General features: G+C 46.5%; 1 protein-coding gene across 5 annotated transcripts in view; it reads right to left on the bottom strand.

Annotated features, from left to right (window-relative positions):
• LOC144822569 (interferon-inducible GTPase 5-like) overlaps window positions 1-27,577 on the bottom strand; it is a 249,435-nt gene that overhangs the window by 86,144 nt on the left and 135,714 nt on the right. For 2 of the 5 annotated variants that reach the window (XM_078680253.1, XM_078680261.1), the window contains exon 1: window positions 16,309-16,447. The exons of 2 other annotated variants lie outside the window; for them this stretch is intronic. The gene's annotated coding sequence lies outside the window, so the exon portion shown is untranslated. Of the gene's footprint in view, window positions 1-16,308; window positions 16,454-27,577 lie in introns of those variants that run through there. One more of the 5 variants, XM_078680256.1, reaches the window with a different exon arrangement.

Raw genomic sequence — 27,577 nt, 5'->3', positions numbered from 1 at the left:
TGTTTGATTTACTCTTACTTAACGGATTGATATTGTTGTTCTAAAGGCTTATCTATTTTGATGTTTTACTATTTTGTTCCTCTCCCTTATTTTTCTAATGCACTCTCATCCTTTACTCTTTTTATCTCTCCTATTTCTTAAATTACTCTATTTCTCTTACTATCTGTTCTCATTCATTATTTTCTATTCTTTGCTATTTCTTTATTTCTTAGGAGGCCTCTTCTTACCTATTCTCTCCTTCCGGCGTTCTTTGTTTTTTTCTGTGTCACCATGCTCCTCTCATACCGATTGCTTATTTCTCTTCAGATCTGGATTCTTTTCCTTGATCTGTTTACTCAATCTGTTTCTATATCTCTCTCTCCTTCTTTCTTACCGTTTCTCTTTGTTCCCTGGTTACTTTCCCTGACGGTTTATTCTCATTACTACTTTATTATCTCTTTGAGTGTATTTCTGGGATCATTCGATAAATGTTGTCTCTTTTTCTTTTTTATTGGTCTTGCAACTTACCGTTCCAATTTCCATATGTTCCCCCCACCCATTTATTTAAGCAATTTGTAGAGCACGCAAATACCCGTGGGTGTCTCTGCGCTGAGGACTGAAAAGAGGATGTAATCAGATTGTATGGTGCTTATTGGTTGAAGAGCCATGTTTTCATTAGTTTCCTGAAAGCGGGTAGATTTGGGCAGGATTTGATTTGCTGAGGGAGGGTGTTCCATAGTTTGGCAGGGACGACAGTGAATTTTTTGTCCCCCCCCAGGAGACCTTTTTTGTGCGCAGGACTGTCAGGAGGTTGTCCGGTGAGGAACGTAATGTTCTATTTGGCACGTGAACACAGAAGGCTCTTCAGAAAGTCAGGTCTGGTTTTGTGAATGGCCTTGAAGGCAATACAGAGGGCTTTGAATTTGATACGGCTTGTTATGGGTAGCTAGTGCAATTTCTGAACCACCAATGAGATTAATTTATACTTGGGTGTACCTGTTATTAATCTAGCTGCAGCATTCTGCACCATCTGTAGTTTGTTGGTGATCTTTTTCTGAGCGTTAATGAACAGGCCGTTGCAACAGTCAACTTTAGACATAACTAGGGTGCTGACCAGGGTTTTTCCTGCACTTGACGGGAGAAAGTGTAGGAGTTTTTTAATCATTCTGAGAGTGTAGAAGGATGATGAAACAGTGGTGTTGGTGTGTGCTGTGAAGGCCAGTTTGTCATCGAACAAGACCCCTAGATTTCCTATTTTTGATACTGGAGGGGGCGGTGGTCCCAGAGTGGTGGGCCACTAAGTAGGGGACCATACTGGGTGTAATTTATCAAAAATCAATACCTCCATTTTGTCGGAGTTTAACTTTAAGCATTTATCATCAACATGTTTAACGTTGTCTCATGGAATTTACGTGGCTTAGGTCATCCTGTCAAATGTCAAAAGGTACTGTCTCACTTATCTAAACTTAATACCCATGTTGCCTTTTTACAGGAAACTCATTGTAATGATGCTGAATCTCTTAAGCTTAAATGCCAATGGGTTAATCAAATTGTTTTCTCCCCTGCTCTTGATCGTCATGGTGGTGTTGCTATTTTATTTCATAAATCGATTAATGTACAAATTATATCAACAGAATGTGATTCTAATGGACGATGGATTATGGTTGACGCAATCATTTGTAAAACACAAGTCACTTTCTTTAATATTTATGGTCCTGTCAAACCTGACCCACAATTTTGTAACTGTATTAAATTGAAACTATCTTCTATTTCTAATCCCAATATAATTGTTGGTGGCAATTTCAATAATTGGCTGTATCCCTTCTCTGATAGAAAATCTAAATGCAAATTTAAGCCTGATAAAACTCATAAATCATTTCAATCTGCCATCACCTCTCGTCCTTCTTATGACGTATGGAAAATATGTAATCCAGACACTTCAGAATTTACTTCCTTTTCACCTGTACACCTTAGTATGTCACATATTGATTATATTCTGGTCTCTAAATCATTACTCCCCTGTATCCTTTCCTCCCAAATTGGTTCTATTTTTATTTCTGACCATGCCCCCATCTCTGCCTCTTTTGATCTGTCACTTACCACATGCAAACAAGTCTTTTTAAAAATCACCTACTCTCAGATCAAACCTTTATATCAGAAGCAATATTCATTATTTTTTTCAATTCAACAAACCTTCAGATACCTCAATTCATAATAATTGGGATGCCTTTAAAGCATAATTTAAAGCCTTTACTATTGCTAATTCTGCAAAGAAAAAGAAATTACTTAATGCTAAATATCAGGAAACTCTTCTAAAAATTAAAACCCTGGAACACAATTAGTTTTACTCTAAATCTTCCTCCACTTTGCAAAAATTTATGACAGCCAAATCTACATTAAATAAAATTGCCACTGTTGATTCTTTTAATATCCTTCTTAAAATTAAAACTAAATTTCATTGTGACCAAAATAAGGCAGGGAAAATGTTAGCAAACTATTTAAAAATTCAATCAGAGAGTAAAAGTATTGGTAGCATCCATTCAGAAACAACCTCCGATTCAGACATTGTCGATACATTCCAATCCTATTATAAAGTTTTTTAAACATAGGACACAAGTCCTCCTGAAAAATATCTTGAAACTTTTTTTCCAAGGTATCCCCAAACCATATTCTCTTCCAGATACGGTAAGCAGGAGTAAACACAAAGGGGCCCATTAGGATTTACCTATTCAGAAGGATCACTCCCTTCAAGAAATAACCAAGGCTCATAAATCTTTAAAAAAGGCCAAAGTACCCGGTCCAGATTGTTTTTCAGTTGAACTATTCTTAGCTTTTTCCTCAATTTTTGCACCCAAATAATTAGACCTATTTAATTCATTCCTCTCAAATTCTAAAGCATGCCTACCTGCTGCCCGCTGCCTTCCTGGTTTCTCTGCTGCCGCTGCCCCAGACGCCGCAGGGCCGCCCTCCAAGCCTCTGCCTCCTGGTTTTTCGCCACTGCCCCAGTCGCCGCAGGGCCGCCCACCAAGCCCGACTTCATTTTCCCGCCGCTGCCAGCCCGCGGCCCCGCCCCCGCCAGCCGATTGGTCGGCCCGCTCCCGCCTCCCCGCAGACCCTCCCTACCGGCTCCCTTCTTATGACGCCCCCGGAGCGACCGCGCAGCGGGCGCGCGCAGCGGGAGCACCGATTGAGCGCCGAAGGTGCGCCAAAGGTAAGCCCGTCTGCGCCCGTCCGCGCCTGGCCCGCGCCTTGCGCCAGGACCCCTGGGTCCCGCAGACACCAGCCCACCCGCCGGACCTACGACGCCGCCACCCTCAACGCACTCAACACCGACCGAATCCCGGGATGCTACCGAGCCACCCCGAGACGAACCCACGGACCCTTCAGCTGCCACGCCTGCAAGTTCACCTGCTTCCGGACCTGGCCCGCACCAACACCCACCAAGCCGAACACCAGCAGCAACCACCTGAAGTGCATCCTCCTCAACACCCGCTCCGTCCACAGACACGCCATCGAACTCTGGAACCTCCTCGACACCACAGCCCCTGACGTCGCCTTCCTCACGGAAACCTGGATGAACGACTCCTCAGCGCCCGACATCGCCATCGCCATCCCAGAGGGCTACAAGATCACCCGAAGAGACCGCGACAACCAGACTGGAGGAGGCCTCGCCATCATCTACAGGGACACCATCCGCATCAAGACCAACACCGACGACACCCTGACAACCGCCGAACACCTGCACTTCCAGATCCACACGGACCCCAAAACCACCCTCAGAGGCACCCTGATCTACCGACCCCCGGGACCACGCACACAATTCAGCGAGGACATCGCCGACTTCATCAGCCCGCATGCCCTCCCCTCCGCCGACTACATCCTCCTGGGGGACATCAACTTCCACCTGGAGAACAACAACGACCGCAACACCATCACCCTGCTCGACAACCTCGCCATCCTCGGTCTCAAGCAGCTGGTGTCCACCCCCACCCACCTCGCCGGACACACACTCGACGCCGTCTTCTCATCCAGCAAAGACATCACCTTCAGCCACACCACCGGACTCCACTGGACGGACCCCAGCTGCGTCCACTTCACCTTCAAAAGAACGACGATCCACCACCACCAGCAACAGGTTGCTCGAAGAAGCTGGAACAAGATCACAGCCGACCAGCTCGCCGCTTCCCTGAGCCAGCACCCTCCCGCAAGCTCAGCGAACCCCAGCCAGGCCGCCGACAACCTCACGAAGTGGATCAGCAACTGCGCGGACGAACTCGCCCCACTGAGGACCCCGCCCAACAGACCCGGCAGCAAGAAGGCCCCATGGTTCACCGACGAACTCATGAGCTCCAAGAAGAACGGCCGAGCCCTAGCGAAAGCTTGGAGAAGAGAACCAACTCCGGACAACATGACCACCCTCAAGCTTGCCACCCGGAAGCACCACCAACTGATCCGCGCCACCAAGAAAACTGCATTCAAGGACCGGCTGGACAACAACGCACACAACTGCAAGGAACTCTTCAACATCGTGAAAGAGCTCTCCAACCCCAACGCCGGAAACAACGACATCACCCCTTCGCAAGACCTCTGCAACTCCCTCGCCTCCTACTTCCACAACAAGATCGCGGACATACACAACAGCTTCAGCACTCAACCGACGCACGCCACGACCGAACCACTGCCCCCCACCACCACCCTCCGCGCCTGGACCCCGATCAGCACCGAAGACACCATCCGCACGATGAACTCCATCCACTCCGGATCTCCGACAGACCCCTGAACTCACCACGTCTTCAACAAGGCCGACACTGTCATCGCACCCCACCTGCGGGACATCATCAACACCTCCTTCGACACCGCCACCTTCCCGGAGAGCTGGAAGCACGCCGAACTCAACGCCCTACTCAAGAAACCTACAGCGGACCCCAACGAACTCAAGAATTACCGCCCCATCTCGCTCCTCCCGTTTCCAGCCAAAGTCATCGAGAAGAACGTCAACAAACAGCTGGCCGCCTTCCTCGAGACGAATGGATCCCTCGACCCCTCACAGTCTGGCTTCCGAGCCAACCACAGCACCGAGACCGCCCTCATCGCTGCCACCGATGACATCCGAACCCTGATGGACAACGGAGAAACAGCGGCCCTCATCCTCCTAGACCTCTCCGCGGCATTCGACACTGTCTGCCACCGCACCCTAGTGCAGCGCCTCAGCAACGTCGGAATCCAGGAGAAGGCACTGGAATGGATCATCTCCTTCCTCGACGGAAGAACACAGAGAGTCCGCCTACCACCGTACAAGTCAGAGGCCACCGGAGTCATCTGCGGCGTCCCTCAAGGATCCTCGCTGAGCCCCACCCTCTTCAACGTCTACATGAGCCCCCTCGCGGCCATCGCTCGCCAACACAGCCTCAACATCATCTCCTACGCTGACGACACTCAGCTGATTCTCTCCCTCACCAACGACCCGGCCACCGCCAGAGCCAACCTTCACGAAGGGATGAAAGACGTAGCCGAGTGGATGACAACCAGCCGCCTGAAACTGAACTCAGACAAGACGGAAGTCCTCATCCTGGGCTCCTCGCCCTCCGCCTGGGACGACTCCTGGTGGCCCCCCGCCCTGGGCACCGCACCCAAACCGACGGACCACGCACGCAACCTGGGCTTCATCCTGGACTCCTCCCTCTCCATGACCAGACAAGTCAACGCCGTCTCCGCATCCTGTTTTCACATCCTGCGCATGCTACGGAAGATCTTCCGGTGGATCCCCACTGAGACCAGGAAGACGGTCACCCAGGCCCTCGTTACCAGCCGACTGGACTACGGCAACGCCCTCTACGCCGGAACCACCGCCAAGCTCCAGAAGAGACTCCAGCGGATCCAGAACGCCTCAGCCAGACTCATCCTCGACATCCCCCGTCGCAGCCACATCTCCGGACATCTAAGAGACCTGCACTGGCTCCCCGTCAACAAGAGAATCACCTTCCGTCTCCTCACCCACGCACACAAAGCCCTACACGACCAAGGCCCAAGCTACCTCAACAACCGCCTCAACTTCTACTTTCCCAAACGCCACCTCCGATCGACCAACCACGCCCTCGCCGCCGTCCGCCGCATCCGAAGAGCGACAACAGGAGGAAGGTCCTTCTCCTACCTGGCCGCCAAGACCTGGAACTCCCTCCCGTCCGACCTGCGCCTGACCCAAGACCACCTCTCCTTCAGGAAGAAGCTCAAGACCTGGCTGTTCGAGCAGTAGCAGCACCCCCCCCACCCCCAAGCGCCTTGAGACCCTCCGGGTAAGTAGTGCGCTCTATAAATGTCTTTGATTGATTGATTGATTGATTGATTGTGGTTCTTTTTTTAGAAGCCCTGATTATTGTTAATCCCAAACCACACATGGACTCTTCCTTTTGTAAAAGTTTTCGATCCATCTCCCTAATTAATTATGATTGTAAAATGTTTGCAAAGATTTTAGCTTCACGTTTAGAAAAGATTATCCTGCTTCTTATCAAACCTGATCAGTCTGGCTTTGTTAAAGGGCAACTTGCCTCTGACAGTGCAAGAATGTTCTCAAATATTCTTGCCCTTGAAAAAATTTACTCTTCTGCTTTGGCTGCCCTATCACTTGATGCTGAAAAAGCCTTTGACCGAATCAATTGGCAATTTATTCTCTATACTCTTCAATGGTTTGGCTTTGGCCAAAGGTTTATTTCTTATATCAAAATACTATATACTACCCCTTGAGCTTGTGTATTTGTCAATGGTCTTTTTTCCTCATACTTCCATCTGCAACGAGGTACCCGTCAGGATTGCCCTCTCTCTCCATTGCTTTTTCTCCTCTGTCTAGAACCCATTGTCAAACGTATTAGACATAACCCTAATATTACTGACTTTAATCTTAATTCCCATCAAATTAAACTCTCTGTTTATGCAGATAATATCCTTATTTACATGTCCAATCCTTGCACATCTCTTCCCCTTTTTTTTACAAGAGATTGGTTTATTTTCCACTGTCTCTGGTTATAAACTTAATTTGTCTAAAACTGAGATTTTACCTTTAAATTCATCATGTTATCGATGCATGTTTGATACAACCAATTTCACTTGGTGTCCTTTTCTGAATTAAAACTTAAATTTACTAATTTGCTGTCTTCCTGGTCCCCATTATTTTGATCTTGGTGGGACAGACTAGATATGATTAAAATGATGATTATTCCCCAGGTGCTTTTCATACTCTCAATGTTATCTTTTAAAATTCATAATTATAATTTTTCCCAGATTAATTCTATTTGTACCACATTTTTATGGAGCAATAAACGTGCTGGTACTGCCCTATCTAAATTAACTCGTCCTAAATCAGAGGGAGGTGTTCGCTTTCCCGATTTTAAACTATACCACAATGCTTTTTTGTTTCGTCAATGTTATGCCATGTCTAAAGATTATCAAGATCTACCTATGCCAACATGGGTTGTTGTTGAACGATCATTGTTACGTGACTTTTCTTTTCAGGATATTATGTTCATGACCAACCGCACTTTCATTTCCAAATACTCTATCTTAAAATATTCTCACCATTTAATACACACACAGTTTTTCAAAGTTTTTGACCTTATTCATTCCTTTCTATCCTCTTCATTATGGTTTAATAAGCACATTAAATTCCTTCACAAATCCATTTACTACAAGCACTGGGAGGAAATGGGCATTTTCTATATACATCAGTTGATACTCAACAATTTGATCTTGCCCTTCCTCCAACCACAAAAAAAATGTTGCTGTCCTGACTCTTACCTTCAGCAATATAACAAATTGTCTCCTGTTCTCCAAACCTTTTAACAAAAATGTAACTCCAACCCTACTCCTATTTCGTTTACGCCTAGTACACCACTATTTCACATTCCTCATGTCCCTACTCTTTACTAATGTGTGGGTACCAGGTGAACTTTTACTAACACCTCCCCATATCAGCCTGCTAAGTTTCTGGAAGACTTGTCTTTAATGTGCCTTTAGGGAGCTGACTGTGCTAATTCCAACTCATTCCACTGTGTGGTAGTAAGTTAGAGGGTGTCTGAGGATACCTTGTGGATATATTTATTGGAAAATATGAGCATATTTAAATTTGAAAACATGGGTACAATTCCTAGGGCAGACTCTCCCAAGTTCCCCAAATTGCACTCCATGAAAGGTTAAGGACCTTAGGGTTTGGCAGGCATGATACTCACTTGTTATGTGCAGTACATTTACTGTAACACACTTGTAACGTGGAAGATGAAACATTTGCCACGTTTACAGGGCGCATAAAGGTAGCAATGAGGCTACATGTATGACCTATATTACCTATTTACTAATATTATTTATGACATCACTGATGACATCTCAAACGGCATCATTGATTCTCATGGAACATATCATGAGTGATGTAGTATCTGGGTTCATAAGCGGTGCATGGCGGGGGTGCAAGTTATTGTTAACTGTGCTAAGTATAACTGGTAAATTTCTGTGTTTTTTTAAGTTCAAAATGGTAATGTTGTCACTGACATATTCACCTAACTATAATGTTATCCCCCTGGGCCCTTATTTTACTTTAAAAGGCTGGTGCGCAACCCCCCTTTCCCCAAGTCTTGTTAGGCTCTGCGGACCCCATCCTAGGGCGATTTGTTTATTGAAAGGGGCGGGGTGGAGCGTGCCCCATCTCCGAGCCTTGTTAGGCCACGGGAAACTCCTTCCCTCAGGGTCCTTTTTTTTAAATTTAAAGGGAGGGGTACCCCCTAAAGGCTTGTTAGGTCCTGGGAACCCCATCCCCCAGGGCCACTACTAAAAAAAAAGGGGAGGGGGTGTCACATCCCCCTGGGCCCACACTGTAAAAGGTTGATGCTCACCGAGGGGCTATCACTACATGCTAGTTGGGGGCTGTACGAGGAGACCCAAGCCCCGTGCACCCAGCCAGCTGTCCGCATGCAGCAGGAGCCAGCACTGCTCCCATCCGGAGGGAGCAGCTGTTAAAGCTGCTCCCTCTGGGCAAGATCAATATTTTTATCTGTTTACCTGTCCGCATCAGTGCAGACAGGAAAACAGATCAAAAGTCAGCTCACAGCCGGCGGGAGCATTTTTAAAGCTTCTGCTGACCTAGGAACAGACTTTGGGGCCTATTAGGATGACGGGCGGACTTTGTCTGCCCGTCATCCTACCGGGGTTTGGGACCGCCCGCCATAAGGTCGGGGGTTCCGTGGGGGGTATTAGGAAGTGGCGGGCACATCCTGCATGTTTAGCATTGTGGCGGGTGGTGCTCTCTGCACCGTCCGCCACAATGCTAAAAATGCATTAATGCATTTGCATAGACAAAGCGGCAGGCACCGCGCGGTGCCTGGCGCTTTGTTTATGCAAATGAAGGGGGTACCAAAGGTACCCTCCCATGTGCACCCCCCACCTCTCCTTCACTCTGGGGGCCCGCAGGATACCCCAGAGTGAAGACCGCATGCCTTTCCTTGGCGGCATCGCCGCCGCAGAAAGGCATCTAAACAAGCCCACCATAATATGGCTGGCGGTGTCTATTAGACCCCGCCACCATATTAAACCTTTTCCGCCCCAGTCGCAAAAGTGGCGGATGGTCTTTCTGTCCGCCGCGGTCCACTCCGCCATCCTAATATGGCGGGGGGAATTCAGGTGCGGATGGTGGGAGGATTGCCCCCCCCAGGCTAGCGGTGGCTACCGCCAGCCTGGCGGGGGCAATCTGCCCGCCATCCTAATGGGCCCCTTTGTGTTTACTCCTGCTTACCAGTAGATAGAAAACATTCTCCCGCCAAGCGGGCACAAATACAGGCTTCCCAGTCTGTGCAGGCAGGCAAACCGCTATGTTCCGGGAGTGGGCTCCCCGGGACATAGCATGTGAGCCAGACCTGGGGAATGGGATCACCGGGCCATTAATAGCTCAGGGAGGGGGGCCATGCAGCCTTCTGCCCAGTTACAATAATTTAGTCTGTCTAGGCTCAGGGAGGGGAGCCGCGTTGACCCCCTTCCCTTATTCAATGATTTTCGACCCCAGGGGTGGGCTCCCTGAGTTCTCTGATGGCTCACGGAGGGGGTGCCGTGTCCCCCCTTCCATATATATTAATTTCGACCCGGGGCTTATAAAGGCTTCGGAAGGGGGCCCCGCACCCCTCCCATTATTAAAACAAAGCAGCCCGGCTGGCAATTTGTTTTTTGTTTACTATCATGCAGTAGTTCCGCTGGATTACAAGCATTGCCCCCTCATATTTTTGATTTTAAACATATTCAGGACAGGGGACTAAATCCCCGAGTCCTGTAATGGCTGCCAGCAAATATTTCTACTGTACCTGGTAGCCAATCAGAGCACTCGCTCCACTGGGAGTCTGACCCCCAGGTGAGCAAGATGGCCCAATGGAAATAATGCTCCCTGGGCCAATCAGAATGCTCTATTTTTAAATTGACTCTTGCATACCCAACTGTCCAGATATACAATTATTTTTTTACCTAAATTTCTCAAAAGCTACTGAACTAATTTATACCAAATCACAAAAAGCAGAATCTGCAGACCAAGATCTAGCTTCCTACCCAATTTGGTGCAATTCCTTTCAGCTGTTTTTGCTGCAGCCCATCTATAGATGTCTCTGGAAAATGCATGGGGATTTTGTGTTTTGGGACCCCCCTGTTTTTCTCAACCCCTGCTTGACAGATCACACTGAAACTTTCTGTGCACAACCTAATCAAACAGTGGCATCTTTTTGAAAATGTCGTGGGGATTCGTTAAATGTTGCCAAAGTTATTTAGCAACACAAAAAATGCTTTTCTTATAGAACTGTTGATCTAACTATAACTACATAGTGGTGACTTCTGTTAGGTAATATATACATACATAAAATTATAGAGCATAAAAAAGGTCTTGGATAATGTAAAAATTGGCTTACGGGGTCTTTCAACCAGTCATAGTAGTCCCAGGCACTGTAGGAAGCTACTTGTCTGTATGTATGGATGTGCTTCGTGTGAAAGAGAACAATGCTCCTGACTCATAACAAAGTTAGCTAATGGCTAAAGTAGGCTGAAACATTGCCCCATGGTGTATGCTGTAGTGGAAGTAAATGTGAATCACACAACAACAGCCCAATAGATGAAGAAGGCCGGCTGAGAGCCCTTCTAAGTATATTATACATAGAGGTTTGGTAAAATCAAAATATTTTGGCTAATGCCAGACCTTAAAAATGGCTGCTGACACTTTCCATTCCCTGAGAAGGAGGCTGTCTATAAATGTATTCCCCCTTGAGGGGTTGGAGTGGGCATCCTCTCCAGCAAAAAATTTCCCTAGTGACCTAGTAGGATTTCTGCTTGGGAATCCCCATTCCCAAACACAATTCCATGGTAAAAGGGCATGGAAAGGAGATATTCTTCCTTTCCAGTGATGACCATTGTGCCACTGTTCCTCTCCAGGGGCGGCACAAAGTCCCTTGGCAGGAGCACCCATAAACAAAATTACAGTTGACATTTTCAATTTCCAGGAGGAGTGGGGCATCCAACCAAAGATCCCCGAGTCCCCCAGGGTATTCTCTTTTTAGTCTACCCCATCTGATTTAGATACAAGACTAAGCGCCAGATGTAGGTGGCCAATTACCGGTCGGTAACGGCCGAATTCGGCCGTTACCGACCGGTAATTGGATTTTGAGATGTAGGGCCAGATGTAGGTGGCCAATTACCGGTCGGTAACGGCCGAATTCGGCCGTTACCGACCGGTAATTGGATTTTGAGATGTAGGAGCATGCTTTACAGAATCGGTATTTTACCGAATCTGTATTTACAGATTCGGTAAAATTACCGAATCGGTAAATACAGACTCGGTAAAAACACCGAGTCTGTAAAAGCATATGTAGGTAGCACATCTTTGAGTGCCGCAGGCCTTTCAGATTCGGTATTTTAACACCCAATCCAATTGGGTGTTAAAATACCGAATTCAGGTGTGCATGCACATGTGTGCATGCACACCTAGCCATGTGACAGACAGACATGCCCTTAGGGCATGTCTGTGTGCCACATGGCGCACATGCCTATTTTTGGGGTGCCAGAGGGTGTCAAAGTGACACCCCCTGCACCCTTGCAAAATTCGGTATTTACCGATTCTGTAATTACAGAATCGGTATTGCCCATTGATTCCTATGGGCTTCAAGGCCCATAGGAATCAATGGGCAATACCGATTCGGTATTTACAGATTCTGTAAATACTGAATCTTAACGATTCGGTATTTACAGAATCTGTAATACCTACATCTCCCCCCTTCATATTTACCGACTCTTAAATACCGAATCGGTAAAATTCGGTATTTAAGAGTCGGTAAATATGAATTACCTACATCTGGCCCTAGATTACTACTTTTTTGGTGACAAAGTTTGTATAGCATGTCTGAAAGAAAATATTGTTGTTGAACACTTTCACATTTACTGGTCAATTTGTGACATGCAGGTGTGGTAACTATCAAGCTTTTATCCCTACATCTACAGGTGGAAGCATTGCAAAATACGTGTTCTATGCTGATATACATGTTGCCGTTAGAGATTATATAACATACAACCGACTTTTTGTATTAAAAAGGGAGGTACAGTGTGAGGCTCTAAGGGTGGTATTCAGAAATGTATGTACGATTTGGGCCATGCAGACCAGCCTTTCTACAAGAGTGGTTGAGGAATAACTATACTTTCCCCCCTTTGCAAAATTTCCCTGAGTAACCTGTTTGATGAGGAAACCAGTAGCATAGGTCATTCTGATTGCCAAATTTTTAGAGGACACATAGCTTTTTTCCCCATTCTATTAGAGCGCGAACTGCCAGACTCGTAATAGGCCCCTACGAAGAGGTAGTTCTACAGGGTTCATCAATGTTTATGTGTTGTACTGGATGGCTATTGGTTCATGCTATCCCCACAAGGGAGTTGTAGTTTTATTTCCTACAAACTATGGGCATTGTAGTTCTTTTCTTCTGTTTTTTTCATGTTTCATTGTCACACATGTTGGCTGCTGTTGAATAAAAGCGGGAATGAGAATGCATAATCCTTGCATCCGTGCACTCAATATAACTCAAAATTCTTGTTCACCAAAGTTAGAAAATGAGGAAGTATGTCACAGTAGCAGAGATTGCAGTGAAGGACCACTAATCACAGTACTCCAATTAGTATTAATTATGTAATACTTCCAATTATTATTACGAAGTATTAGTATTTCTTCTTCTATAGTATGTTGCATAATCCTATATTGGTCTGTATTGTAATTGCATTCATATAGTGCTCACCAGCGCTTGATTTGTAAAAGAAAGTGCTGGTGCTCGAACCTCTTCTCAGAAGCTCGGGCCTGTGCAATTAAACGTCAGCATGTTAAATACCAATGCTGGCTGTCTTCAATCCACCTCATGCCTCTTTAATCCACTGCCAGACACTCCCTGCCTCTTTACCGTACTCTTGCAGGTTCCTGCTTTATCTCTTTGAGAGGATTTTGCCATCTTTCTTTTCCTCTGTCTTTCCGATCTGTGTGGTTTTTCCTACCTTGTGCTGGTTAAATACCTCAGTGATGGCTCCGGACAATAGGTGACAGTGGTGCCCACCGGCTCAAATTAAGCTCTGGCGGTTACTTTCACTACTCCTGATGAGGCATTTAAGTGCTTCATGCCAGGCAGCATGCTGCTTTGGAAAGCAAGGGTAGTGGTTGATCCAGTGGTTATTCGGATTAGTCTTGCCTTGCAAGGAAACTATGCCCTGCATTTACTCCAATGCCTTTACGATGGATTAAATTAGTAGGAGAAGGACATTCAAAGAAAAAAGAAGAGGCAACTATTGGATGCTTTTGAGATAGTATGCACTCAGGATGCAAAACTCAAGAAAGAAGCATATGTATTTGCCTAGGGCATAGCTTAGTTAGTGAGATTCGGGGGTGTGGATAGCAAATTTACCAATTAAAAAACAGAACACTACAGAGAGGAGGTGTAAGATGACCGTGGTTTGGTATGAACTGTTCCCATGAGGAACAAGGTACATATGGATTTTGCATTAGGTATGCCTCTCACTAGAGTGGCATGCTTGGCGTACAACAATGTGTTGGAATGATACACCAAGAGATTGCCAGTGGGTAGACATTTGTGTGTGTTTTTATGTATGTATGTGTTAAAACCTCTTAGAAAGACGTTGAGAACAACCAACAGAGCCATAGCAGACCCAAATCAACGCCCCCAGAAAGAACTCTCGAGCCAAGCGTTTATTTGGGGGAGGGGGCGTGACACCCCAAACACCCCCCTGAAGCTATGCCCTCTATAGTTCCATTTGAGATTGTACTATATTGGGTACTTTTGATAGGCCCTAGAATCAGGTGAACAGTCTGCCTGCTGGTAGGCTACTGCTAGACCACTGCTTAAGCAAGGACAGTGATTATCTCATGGTTTAGAAGAATAAAGTAAAGGCAGGATGCCTATGAAGGGAAACACCCAGAGCTTTAGGCTGCACTTTTAATGTAGCAGTAACTGCATGACAAAAGCAGTGTGAGCGAGTACATATGGTATATAATGCAAACGTGTAAAGCAAATATTGAAAAGGAGATTTTGGAGGAGCGGATGTCTAGATATAAAGATGTAGCTATATTATCTATACTAATATAATAAAGATAGAGCCTAAACCTTTGAGGCGGGTAATCTCAGGAACCACAGCACCAATCACAACACCCAATACAGCGTTGGAAAGGGCAGTTGCAGCAGAAGGACATAGGCTATGCAGATGCCCACCATATACATTTAAAAGGTAAAAGAACCGTGCCAGTAAAGTAGTCCTTTGTGGGCGTGTCTGCATTGTGCTGTGGGCGTGTGCTGGGGGTGTGACAAACGCTGGGGGCGTGTGGTACGTTCCGCCCTTCATGCCATGTCTCATATCGTGTGCTAATCCCACCCTGCTCCCTTTAAATACCCCTGCACCCCATAATCATAATCCACCCTTACTCCTTAAAGTACCCCAACACCCTTAAACACTAACCCATCTTAACCCTATAAATATACCCTGTACCCCAAAACCCAAACCTATCCCTAAACCCTGAAAATACCCCTGTACTCCAAAACCCAAACCTAGCCCTGAACCCTATAAATACCCCTGTACCTCAAAACCCAAACTTACCCCTGAACCCTAAAAATACCCCTGTACCCCAAAACCCAAACCTAGCCCTGAACCCTAAAAATACCACTGTACCCCAAAACCAGCCCTGAACCCTAAAATACCACTGTACCCCAAAATCAAGCCTAGCCCTGAACCCTTAAAATACCCCTGTACCCCAAAACCTAAACCTATCCCTGAACCCTAAAAATACGCCTGTACCCCAAAACCCAAACCTAGCCCTGAACCCTAAAAATAACCCTGTACCCCAAAACCCAAACCTACCCCTGAACCCTAAAATACCCCTGTACCCCAAAACCCAAACCTAGCCCTGAACCCTAAAATAGCCCTGTACCCCAAAATCCAAACCTAGCCCTGAACCCTAAAACTACCCCTGTACCCCATAACCCAAAACTATATCTGAACCCTTAAAATACCCAAACACCCCAAAACATATACCTCAGTACCCTAAAACATATACCCTTATACCCATACTTACCTTATCTAAACATTAAAAAAAACATGCTTTTACCATTCATGCATTTACAACGAATTTCGTTGTAAATGTATGCGTGGTAAAAGCATATAAAATGTAATGCATGCGTTATAATGGCATTGCGGAGTCATGGTACTTTCGTAATGAAAGTATGCGGAGTGATGGTACGCGGAAAGAAAGTTGCGGAATAATGGGTGTTTCCCCTCCCCCGGTAAGTACATTGGTGGCACGGCGGCCCACATCCGCAGCAACATACTCATATTTTTTCACCACCCATTTGAAAAATGCACAGGTCTCTCTCATTGATGGCCAGCACCGTCATACACTTTTAGACATACCTCCCGCCACAAGTTCTAGAATTGCGAACATTAGAGCTGGGGAGCTACGTTCGAATCTCGGCATCAGCTCAACATCCTGTGATTCCAGGCAAATCGCTTTGTCTCCCCGTGCCTACCACAAATGAATGTGTTCTTCTTTAATATAAATTGTGCTCATGCAATGTTGTCGAGTTCGCGCTATATAATATTGCAAGGAAAAAGTGCATCAGCAGTGCACTGTGAATCAGAGCGTTTCAAAGACCTGTCACAGATAAGAAATGCTATCAAAACGAAATCCTACAAAACAATATACTACTGGCCGGCAGCAATTCATACCCAGACAACGTCGGGACGGGCTGCTAGTTAATAATAAGATTTTTATTCTCTTACATGACCTACCCTTGCTTTGCAGCGTGAAATCGTAGAAGTGAAAGTAGCTGTTGGTTCGACCGGTATCTGTTCTCCTCTACGCGGACTCAGCAGAGTGCGGTACCAGTCTGGTATACCAGAGCATTAATCTCTTCACCTGGCCCATCTCAAATAGACGCCCTGCTGTAAACCTGGGTGGAGTATCATTTTGCTGAAACCATGTGATTTAAAATCTTTAGGCAGGTATGTCCAAAGTCCATCTCTGTTGCTAAGAAGGAGATATTGCTGTTAGTTTGAGTGCTCCCGGTGTCAGCCTTTGCAAGAAGAGAAATGTTTCATGCCAAGGAGGCATCATAGCTCTCATTTAGAGGTGTCATTTGCTGTGGGCTGCTTTTCCTTTTGGGCTTTTCATTCCGTTTAGGTCTAAACAGTGCAGCTATCTGGTTTGCTAACGACATCTTGGGGACATTCGGAAAGCTTCCCTGTGAATGCATTCTGCCTATTACTTACCATTGGCTTTATGGTTTGTAACTCACATTTTCTTGCTTTCTATTTCCTGGCTCTATTTTTTTAGGCAGTCCAGCTTGAGTTCGCCCCACCTGTTTGCCCAATCCTATTTACTGTATTCCTCCACTAGTACTGGATTTCTGTAAACATGCCTTTAAATCGTGTTCTTATCTTGTCATATTTACTGTGCATTCAAAGACAGAGGTCAAATGTCAGGCTCTGTCTTCCAGTGAGACGATTTATGTCACAATCATGCTGGCTATTGCGGGTGTACTTGAGAAAGATTGTATGATGTTCGTTTTTGTGTTTTCCAGCATACAACAAAATGTACCTGTCTGTAAATGAACTGTGCAGATATTTCAGAACATATCAGAATTAGAAAAGCAGAAATGAAGCACTTTTTTTTGGCAATTCTAAGGTGTGGTAGAAACAAATATTTTAATGCGATCAAAACAAATCAATAGACAAAGTGATATTTCCACATGTATGTCAGTGCAAATGTAATGTTGTCTGCCATGGCAGTGAGCTACCACACAATGCATAATCCACCTTTGCCCACTCCACTCTACCACTCGACACTATGCCACTCCACTCCGTTCCACACTGCGTCAATGCACTCTTCTCTGCATCACTGCACTTTACTCCACTTCATTGTATTCCATTTCACTCTATGTCTCTCTACTCTACACCTCTCTACTGTATACCAAGGAACTCTACCCCACACTACTCTACTATGCACCACTGCGCTCTTTGCAAGCGCACTCCAAACCACTCCGCTCTGCGCCGCCCCACTCTATGCAACCCTACTCTGAAACACTGCACTCTACGCAAATGCACTTTACGCCAATGCACTTTACTCTGTACCACTCCACTCGAAGCAAGGGCACTCTGTGCCAATCAACTCAACTCCATTCTACCATGCACCACTCAACTCTACTCTATGGCACTGCACTCAGCACCACTGCCCTCGGGGCCAGTGCCAATGCTTACTTTTTAAAGTGCAAGTGCTCACAAATTTTCTTCCACCACTGACATGGCTGAACACCAGGTGTAATACCTGATCTGAATTTCTGTGATAGAGTCTTCTTAAAGTAAAGGAGATTCTCACACAGATTACATTTTGGGAAAAAATTAAAGCAAAAAGTACATTTATAGCACAATTTTGACAAAAAGGTGGTTTGGTGAAATAAAGCACTTATATATGATCACATGATTTGGGTAAGACGGGTAGCTGTATTTGACCTCAGGTTCTCAAGTTTTTTTTTTTTAAATGATTTTTATTCTATCATATACAAAAGGCGCATTAATAGATTAGCATAGTTTGAATTCTTTACATGCAGTTGGTTTGTACGATCGATAGTTTAGGATTTCTTTCATAACATTACATTAATGCTCAAGAAATATTTCCGTGTGGGCTTATCACAATACAGCATAACTAACAATCTCTTTACAGTTCTTCTGAATCTTGGAGTATTGTTGGTAAGGTACACAGTCCTCCTCTATATATTTTCCATCCCTCCAGAGTCTTATCCATTTTCTCGGGCACCCCATACATACATATACATCAGGTTCTCAAGTTTCATACTTTTTCCTTATTTCATATCGGTTGGGATTAGGCAAAGGTGTTAACCGCTTCGCTGCGGCAGGAATTCCCCGGTGGTGCGGAAGAATTCCACGCGTGCGAAGTTCGGACCGCCCCCGGCTGTCCTCCCCACATGCCCACCGTGACGTCAGATGGCCCAGAAGCGGATAAGCAGAATCGGCATTTTAATTCTGGCAGTTTTACATGGTGTAATCCTGGAATGAGACCAGACAAGCACTTCTCAACACTTGAGACTACATTATACTTATTTTCATGCAAAGGGAGATTTGTCGGATCACAATGTGTTGAGCCCAGGGATTCAATCCTGATTCCTTGTGTTTTATGGTGGGCAGCTGCAATCACTAGGCCACATGATCCCCTCTCGTGGAAGCTTGCCCTGTTTTGTGTGAGCTTTGAATAAATAAAAAAAACACCAATGCACAATTTATGCAGAAAAATATCAAAACCCTTTGCCATAACAAAAATGTAGTGAAAGTTAAATTTATTTGGAAATTCACCTGTCCTGGGTTACATAGATTTTTATATTTTAAACTAAAACTGAATCTGCAGAGACAATTCAGCAACTAGGTGGAATTCATATGTAGAAATACTTTCCTGCCATTAGCTAACCTCCTTGAGCCCATTTAAATCAAAAAGCACATCCATTTCATTCTGGATAGAGGGTGGCATTTTTATAAGCTTTTCTTTTCTTTTGGTTCTCATCACCCCATCAGCCCATCTTCTCACTTCAATAAAATTGAAAGCAACTGGAACATTAGAAACGGCCTTTTCATATAGATATCTGCTATTGCTTTTGGCTTTTTCTTCTAATAAATGTGGCCTTGTGCCATTGAAATCCTGTTTCCCCCACCTGAAGACAGCAGACAGTGTGAATTAGTAGCAAAGAAAAGAAAACACTACAAAAATGCACACAGTTCTCTTTTTCAAGGAAAAGACGCATGAATACACGACACACACATCCGCCCCACCCCTCCTCATCCAACCCCAACAATGATTTGCTCTACTTACCTGATCCATGAGGGGTGATTGCTGGTCACAGTGGGTCCCAGTTATGCTGATCATATAGGTGCTCCAATAAGGGGTTGAGGGGCAGCCGACAGGAAGGAGGTCTGCCCCTCTGGCAGATTGGGAGGGTGGTGCAGTCCAGGGGACTGCCATTTTGAGATTAGGTTGGGCTACATAGGTGTAGCTAAAAATAGCCCAAAGGCTATATAGGGAATGGGTTTTGGGTTCCCAGCCATTATGTTAGGTTCTGGTGGCTGGTGTCAGGGAGTAGTAGTAGCGAAATATTTTGTGGTTGATTTGTGCAGCAGGTATTTGAGAGTAGCTTTCAAGAGCAGTGTAGAGTGTATAGTTAACAAGGTTATATCTGTGCTTACCTGAGGATAAAAGACAAGAGGGTTCGTGAGGCGATGCGTCTCCTGCGAGAAGCAGGCTGTATAGACCTGGTCGTTGCGGAAGCTGCGGGGCCAGCGTGCCCAGCACGAATGTCTTCAGCGGGGGTGGCCGCTGCGGTAGTGGCTGCTGTGAAGGGCTGCATGCTCCCCGCCGAAGAAAGTTCAAGCAGCGAGTAGGACTCATGATGCCGGGGTAAGTGAGAGGGGCTGCACGTATGGGAAGAGAGCGCCTTAGGGCTTGAGGTGGGCTTGAGTTGGGACGTGTCCTGTGGCTCCGGCCTTGAGTCTGGAGGTGGGGGCATGGTCGGGCCCTTGCCGTCAGCAGAAGAGGCAGCGTCTGGCCATGCAGCCGGGAGAGCGGTGACCACGCCCCTAGGCCACGGTACACGCATGTATGGGGCCGCGCAGGTTAGGAAGGACGGTCACAGAGCAGCGCTGGCTGTAACGCTGACCCGGGGAGGGGTCGGTGGAGAGGGAAGAGTCAGCAGGGGGGCGAAGGAAATTGCTGGGACTTTAATAAGAGGCTGTGCACGCGTGAGTATTGTAAGTTCCGCCATGAATGTTCAAGGTGTGGAGGGCGGCACCCCCATGTCAATTGCTTTGGGGCTGGAGGTGGAAACCATTGGCAGCAGCCCTGGGGGAATTCAGGGAGACACAAGCAGCAGTTTATGGGTGCTTAGGGTGATAAGGGAACGCAAGGGGATGGGCGGAAGGGCTCATATTCCGGTTAAGTTAGACAGGTTGGAGTTTTGGCAGGAGCGCTACGAGCATCGGGAAGAAGCAAGGGTTTTACTAGAGGGGTTTCGGACGGGTTTTCAGTTGGGTTACACAGGGTCGCGGGTCCAGAGGTGGGCGGATAATCTGTGCTTAACCAAACAACACATACAGGCGGTGCAGGCCAAACTTGACAAAGAGGTGAGGTAAAGTAGGATGGCGGCTCCCTTCTATTATTGGCCCACGGAGAATTTGATTGGGTCTCCAATTGGTTTAGTCCCAAAGGAAGAGGCGGACCAATTCAGACTGATCCAACATTTGTCTTGGCCGGAAAGAGGATCAGTTAATGATTTCATTGCCGAGGATGTGGCTGCGGTGTCCTATTTCTCAGTTGACGTGGCCATGTCACTAGTGGTGACAGCGGGCACAGGGGCAACAATGGCAAAATGCAACTTGAAATCTGTGTTTCGTCTGCTTCCAGTTCACCCAGACGATTCTCAGCTCTTGGGTATTCACTTTGATGGAAAGTGGTATGTGGACAAAGCATTGCCGATGTGATGCTTTATCTCGTGCGCACTGCTTGAATGTTTCAGCACATTTCTGCAGTGGCTTTTTTCCTGGTGCACAGGGCACCAGTTGGTTTTGCACTACTTGGACGATTTCTTCTTTGTGGGTCTATCCGGCTCCACGAGCTGCCAGAAAGCACTGGAAAGTTTCCAAGAGCTGATTGAAGATCTCGGGTGCCATTGGCACTGGAGAAGATGATGGGACCTAGCACAGAGCTGTCTTTCTGGGAATTGAGATTGATTCTGTAAGAATGGAGGCGCGATTGCCTCAGGAGAAGAAGGTCAAGATGCTGGCATTGTTGGGGGACATCCTGCTAGGCGAGAAATGCAAGGTCAAGGCAATACAGGTTCTGTTGCACCTTATCTTACTGTGTAGAGTAGTCAGGGCAGGGAGGACATTCAGCAGGAGGTTGGGACGAGCATTGTTGTTGAAACAGTTACTTCACCATCACGTCCGGTTATCAGCCGGGGTCAAAGAAGACATGCGGATGTAGGGTGTGTTTTTGCAGTCTTTCAATGGCGTTGTGTTGGAACACGATGGAGACATGGAGTGGGACATTCAGATTTTTTCTGATGCGGTGGGTAGCTTAGGTTTTGGTCTTTACTGGCAAGGGATGTAGTGCTCTGAACCCTGGCTGGTCCAGTGGCTCAATGTGGCATGATTATTGCATTTTTGGAGCTTTTCCCCCTGGTGGTCATGGTAATGCTCTGGGGGGAGGAACTGGCACACAAGAGAGTGCTGTCAATCGCCAGTCCGCCAGGGATGAGCAAGGTCTGAAATTGATGAGAGTATTTGTGCTGTGTTGTTTGCGTTACGAAATTGCTTACAAAGCTTTGCATGTACCAAGTGTGGACAATGGCATCGCGGATGCTTTGTCTCATTCACAGTGGGGGAGATTCCGATGGCTGGCAAAGGATGCCGACAGGACCCCGACGCCCATGCCTCAGCATCTGTAGTACGTAGGCAACGCCGGATGTTAAAATTGGTGGTTGGGTCACTTGCTGAATCCACTAGGGTTACTTATATCCTGGTCTGGAGAGTGTTTTTGCGTTTGGGTGCCCAGCGGTGGGATGAATGGTGGTTTCAGGCCAAGGGCGTCATACAGTACATACTAGCCCTGATTGAGAGGGGTCTGACGAGGGTTACCATTGCAGGGAAGTTAGCAGGAATTGCATTTATGGGTAAATTGTTATGGGGCTATGCCCCATCAGCAGGGGAATTGGGACATACACTTCTGGAAGGCTGGGTGCGGTAACAGGGCTCGCCGGCGAAGGCCACAAAGCCAATTTCGTGGCTGTTATTGTGCCGTATGATATGTATTGCTGGAGGTGTGCAGGGACGAGGAAGAAGCATGCTTTTTCTCCACACTGATGGTGTAGATGTTTTTCAGGGCATTTTGGGTGTCAGAATTTCTGGGGAAAAAAGGGCCATGGGGAGTGTCTTGGGAGGATGTGGTCACACTCGAAGGGTGTTTGCAAATATGGCTGAGTCTGTCGAAAAAAGGCCAGCTGGGCATGGGTAGATGTTTTTTTTACAAGCAGTGGAGGCACCAGGCCCATGTCCACTTTGGTGGGCGTCACAGTGGTCAGGTTTTTGTGGAACATTGAGGGGAGTGGGATCCAGGCATAGGGCAGGGGGTAGAGTGACGGCATATCAGCTGTTAGCAGTTGTCCGAAAAGCTCTGCAGCGCTTGGGAGTGGATGGGGTAGAATATGGGACACATTCTTTCTGCATCAGTGCGGCCTCAGTGGCAGGCCATAGAGGTTGGGCTCAGGATGAAATTATGCGGCTAGGCCGCTGGTCGTCACAGTGCTATAAGCGTTTTGTGAGGGGGTTGGGGGATGAAATGCGCACAGTAGACAGTAATATGTGAAATTTACTGCCTATTGTGTTTTGCAGGTTCTGTGTCCGACCCAGAGATGACCATTTGGGTGGTTGGACACTCATTTGTTAAATGGGCCTAAGGGCAAGCTCGGCAGAGTTACTTTGGTCTGAATTTAGGTTTCAACAAGCGTTTGTTTAAGATCACATGAAAAGGGAAAGGAGGTATGTGCTTGACAGAGCTGATCCCCTGTCTGAACAGTATGCTAGTGGATGGACGGTGCCCGGATATATTGTTCTGCATTTGGAGGAGTATGTTCTTTAAAAGTAGAAAGGGGTTGTGCTGATGCGTAGCATGAAGAAAGATTTAGCCCTCATTAGAGAAAAGTGGTCAGTGGAATTTTTGCCCAGGAGGGCTTGGAGAGGTGCAGGAAAGCCGAGAGCGGTAGATAGAGCACATAGAAAGGTTAATAGCGTAATGTCTCGTGTTTGTAGGGGGATTGGGTTTGGCAGGATCTGTCATTCTGACATTCAGTTTGGCAAGGTGGAGTTTTTTCGGGTTGACGGAGTTGAACTATCCAGATTGTGTATGGACCTTTCTTGTTGGAAATCAGGGAGGTGTTAGCTAGAACTTAGAATATGTGAATTCTAGCATCAGTTGGGGGCAGAAAAACGTTGTGTGCCACACCCTTTTTTCTGGTTGGCGGGAGCATGCAAAGTTTGCCAGGGGTTGGCAGGTGTTTGGTTGGTGTTGAAATTTAGTGAAACATGTGCAGGGAAAGGTTAGGCAGGTAATTCAAGGTTCAGTTACGGACGTTTGGTTATTTACAGTTTCAAACTTGCAGGCATAGGTAGTAGGGTTAATATAATTTGGTAATTTTAAATTCAATACATTGTAATGTTTGTAATGTGTTAATTGCAGGGTGGGACAGGTTGGGGGGATCATAGGGGTGGGGTGGGGGTCCGGTCAGGTAATAGTCTGACAGATGTATAGCGAGGTTTTAGTTTTGTAAGGCAGTTGCCAGATTATTTAAGTGGTCTGTGTCATGGCTGCACACTTTCTCCCAATTAACTTGTGCAGGCCAGGCAGGTGTCTACAGTTCAGAATTCTCTGTAGTGCCTGCGTCCCAGCAGTTCCCAGTAATGCTGCCATGCTCATGCAGCACAGCAATTATAGCGCTGGCAGTTTTTATAGTGTGCAGAACAACACGTGCACATCCGATAATGACTGCAGTTGGTAGTGGGCCCTGACCACAAGGACGTCAAATGCTAAATTTCAGTTCAGTGCGAGCTCATTAAAGAAAGCATATATTGCACTTTAAATCTGCTATACGACGTTGTGGAACGTTTAGTCTGGGCTTTCCCAGCCTGCCTCAACCCAGCTCAGTCATGAGCCCGCCCTCAGCCACGATTATCCAATGGAAATGACACGTAAAGGGCAGGCGCGCACTGCTGACCCCACAAACGTGATGATGATGCACATTCAACATGCCTGGACCAGGGTGGGCCAGCATGCGAAGACATAATAGGCAAACACCACGGAGGACAGGTACATTTATTGTTAATAGTTACTAGGCCTGCCGCCCAGGGGTGAACATTCTTATAGACTTGGACTTGTGAAATAAGTGCCAGTGCTGAGCACTGGAAACCACAGGCACAAATTAAGCATTGGGCACTGCATTCCACTCTACTCTGCGCCATTCAACTCTACTCTGCACCACCACTGCACTTTATAAGACTTTACTCCAAACTAATGTACTCTACGCCACTGCACTCTATGCCAATCTACTCTGCACCACTGGACTCTACACCACTATACTCTACTATGCAACACTTTACACCACTGCACTCTATGTCATTTTACTCTACATCACTCTATTCTACTCTGCACCACCAAGCTCTACGCCACTGCTTTCTACACCACTCTGCAGGACTCTATGCCACTGCACTCCACGCCAATGCACTCTACACTACTTTACTATACACCACTGCACTCTACGCCACTGCACTCTGCACCAAATACACTACGCCACTGCATTCTTCACCAATCTAGTCTGCACCACTGCACTATACACCACTGTACTCTACTCTGCAACACTCTACTCTATGCCCCTGCTCTCTACACCACTCTACTCTACACAATGCCCTCTATGCGACTCTACTCTACACCACTGCACTCTATAGCACTCTACTTTGAAACACTGCACTCTCCGCCACTGAACTCTTCAAGACTCTACTCTGCACCACTGGACTCTACACCACTGTACTCTACTCTGTATTACTCTACTACCGCCACTCTACAGTACTCTACACCAATGCACTCTATGCCACTCTATTCTACTGTATAGCACTGCACTCTATGGTAATGCACTCTATGCCACGTCACTACGCTGCTCTACTCTACTGTGCACCACTCTGCTCCATACTATTTCACTCTATCCCACTCTACTATGCACCACTGCATTCTTTGCCATTGCACTCTATACCTCTCCTGTGTAGGCCATTCCACTCCACTCTATGCCAATACACTCTACACTACTACTCTATGCAACTATACTCTACCCTGCACCACTCCACACCACATCACTCTACTCTGAAACAATCTACTCCACTCCATTGCACTATAAGCCATTGCACTCTATGCATCTGTGTGTGACTGCAGTCTATGCCACTCTACTCTATGTTACTACTCTTTATGCCTCTGCACTCCACACTGCACCACTCTACTCTTTGTCACTGCCCTCTATGCCACTATACTTTAGACCACTGCGCTCTAAGCCTATGCACTCTATGCCAACTACTCTTCATCACTGCACTCTGCGCCACTATATTCTACTCTGCAAAACTCTACGCCACTGCACGCTATGCCACTCTGTTCTCCTTTGCACAACTATACTCTACTTCACTAACTCTCCACCACTGTACTCTGTATCACTCTACTCGGCACTACTCGACTCTGTGCCACTGCACTCTATGCCACTCTACTCTGCAAGACTACACTCTCCACCACTCTACACCACTGCACTCTACTCCACTCTACACCATCGTGCTTTACATCACTGCACTCTTTGCCAGTCTATTCTACTCTGCACCACACTGCCTCACTGCACTCTACTCTGCACAACTGCGCTCTACGTCACTTCATTGTATGCCACTTCACTCTATGCCTCTCTACTCTACACTTCTGTACTCTATGCCAAGGCACTCGAACCCACACTACTATACTATGCACCACTGCACTCTTTTTCAGTGCACTCTACACCACTCCGCTCCATGCCACTCCAATCTATGCCATCAGACTCTGAAAAACTGCACTCTATGCCACTGCACTTTACGTCAATGCACTTTACTCTGTACTACTCCACTCTACACCAGTGCACTCCGAGCTAATCCACTCTATGCCACTCTAATGTACTCTGCACTCTATGCTACTCTACTATATACCACTTTACTCTACCATGCACCAATACACTCTACTCTGAAAACATCTGCTCTATGCACTGCACTCAGCCCCACCGCTTTCAGTGCCACTGCACTCCACTGTATCCTGCACCTCTCAACTCTACTCTACATCACTTCACTTTACATCACTTCACTCAAAACTAATGCACTCTACGCCACTGCACTCTATGCCAATCTACTCTGCATCACTACACTCTATTCTACTATACGATGCAACACTTTACACCAATGCACTCTACGCCATTGTAGTCTATGTCACTCTATTCCATTCTGCACCACTGTACTCTATGCCACTACTCTCTACACCACTATGCACCACTCTATGCCACTGCACTCCATGCCAGAGCACTCTATGCCACTCTACTATACACCACTGCACCCTACGTCACTACACTCTGCGCCACTCTGCACCAATGCACGCTACGCCACTACACTCTGCATCACTTCACCCTACACCGCTCCACTCTACCATGCACCACTCCTCTCTGCACCACTTCACACAATTTCACTCTACACCACTCTACTCTATAACACTGCACTCTCTGTCACTGAACTCTACTTAACACTTTTCTGCACCACTGCACTCTACTCTGCACCACTCTAATCTACGCCACTCTATGCCAATGCACTGAACGCCGCTCTATTCTGCATCGCTCCACACTCGCCACTGCACTCTAACCCAATCGACTCTAATCTACTTTGTACCACTGCACTCTACGACACTGCTCTCATCTACACTTCAATCTTTGTCAGTGCACTCTACTCAGGAACAATCTACTCTACAGCACTCTGTTCCATTCCACTCTACACCATTGAAATCTATTCTGTGCCATTCCACTCTATGTCACTCTATTCTACTCTCCTGCACTCTACGCCAATGCAGCCTACACTACTATACTCCAAACTAAAACACTACCCGACTGCACTCTTCACCAATTTAGACCGCACCACTGTACTATAAACAAATATAATCTACTCTGCAACACCCTACTCTATGCACTCTACGATAACACACTATCTATGCCATGTCACTACGCCTCTCTACCCTACTATGCACCACTCAACTCTATGAATTTAACTCTATCCCACTCTACTATGCAGCACTGCATTCTTCGCTGCTGCACTGTATACCACTCCTGCGTATGCCATTCCACTTTACTCTATGACCCCTCCACTCTATGCCACTCTACTCTGAGACACTGCACTCTATGCCAATGCACTCTACACC

The sequence above is a fragment of the Lissotriton helveticus genome, chromosome 3_1 (assembly GCF_964261635.1).
Source record: "Lissotriton helveticus chromosome 3_1, aLisHel1.1, whole genome shotgun sequence".
Taxonomy (NCBI): Eukaryota; Metazoa; Chordata; class Amphibia; order Caudata; family Salamandridae; genus Lissotriton; species Lissotriton helveticus.
This window is presented reverse-complemented; position numbering and strand designations above follow the sequence as displayed.